Source organism: Cinclus cinclus, chromosome 4 (assembly GCF_963662255.1).
Source record: "Cinclus cinclus chromosome 4, bCinCin1.1, whole genome shotgun sequence".
Classification (NCBI taxonomy): Eukaryota; Metazoa; Chordata; class Aves; order Passeriformes; family Cinclidae; genus Cinclus; species Cinclus cinclus.
In genome coordinates this window covers 62404341-62405351 of record NC_085049.1, presented here as the reverse complement: position 1 = coordinate 62405351, position 1011 = coordinate 62404341, and the positions used below count along the sequence as shown (strand labels likewise).

General features: G+C 68.2%; 3 non-coding genes across 3 annotated transcripts; 2 read left to right on the top strand and 1 right to left on the bottom strand.

Annotated features, from left to right (window-relative positions):
- The first annotated feature begins 215 nt into the window (after nt 1-215).
- TRNAD-GUC (transfer RNA aspartic acid (anticodon GUC)) lies at nt 216-287 on the top strand. The gene has a single exon. It is a non-coding gene; the product is annotated as a tRNA-Asp (tRNA).
- A 127-nt stretch (nt 288-414) lies between these two features.
- On the bottom strand, nt 415-486 carry TRNAD-GUC (transfer RNA aspartic acid (anticodon GUC)). Its single transcript has one exon. It is a non-coding gene; the product is annotated as a tRNA-Asp (tRNA).
- A 453-nt stretch (nt 487-939) lies between these two features.
- TRNAW-CCA (transfer RNA tryptophan (anticodon CCA)) lies at nt 940-1011 on the top strand. Its single transcript has one exon. It is a non-coding gene; the product is annotated as a tRNA-Trp (tRNA).

Sequence of the window (1011 nt, the reverse complement as noted above, 5' to 3'; positions counted from 1 at the left end):
CAGTTCCTTCCTGCGGCAATTCTCAGGGAACCGTGCCCGCAGCTCCGCGCGCGGCGGGGCCGCAGTGGGGCGGGGGGTGCGGAGCTGTCCCTGTCCCTGTCCCCGTCCCTGTTCCCGTCCCCGTCCCTGTCCCCGCTGTGCTCGGCCGGGCCCGGGCCCACACCCGCACCCCCAGCAGCGGCACGGGCCGCGGCGGAGAGGAGTGCGGTCGTGACTCCTCGTTAGTATAGTGGTGAGTATCCCCGCCTGTCACGCGGGAGACCGGGGTTCGATTCCCCGACGGGGAGAGCCGCGCCTGTAATATTTTTTTTTTCTTTCGCCCCGCCCCGCTCGAGCCGTTTGACGCCGAGGACAAAAAAAAAGCCGGCGGGAAAAGGCGCCGCTTGCCGGGAAACAAAAATACGAGACTACGGCCTCCCCGTCGGGGAATCGAACCCCGGTCTCCCGCGTGACAGGCGGGGATACTTACCACTATACTAACGAGGAACTGCCTGGAGGGGCTTCTTGCGGGACTGTCTTTATACACAACCCGCACAACCGCGTCCCCGCCGGATGATCACAAGCGCTGTGCTGCGAGCGCAGGGGCAGCAAGGGCGACCTCCGGCAGCAGGAGTATGGACCCACGAGCCTGTGTAAGGCAGCAACGGCGCAGGAAGCGAGCTCGGCACCACCAGGGAGCGGGGGCGGGAGGCCCTCGCTGCTGCGGACCACTAGCGGGGGTGTGGGAGGGGAGAGTTAGCTTCCTTGCGCGGGAAGGCGGTAAGGGAACAGTGCCGCAGCACAGGGGCCGGCGCAGGGGTGCGGCTGCCGCGGCGGATGGGAGGGGTCCTGGGCCGCGCTGGCCCAGCCCGGCTCCCTCTCTGTCCCTCCAGGCCCGGGGCCGCGCTGCCGGCGGCCCTGGAGCCGAGTTGTAATGCCCTGCGCGCCCCAGCCCACCAGGACCTCGTGGCGCAACGGTAGCGCGTCTGACTCCAGATCAGAAGGCTGCGTGTTCGAATCACGTCGGGGTCA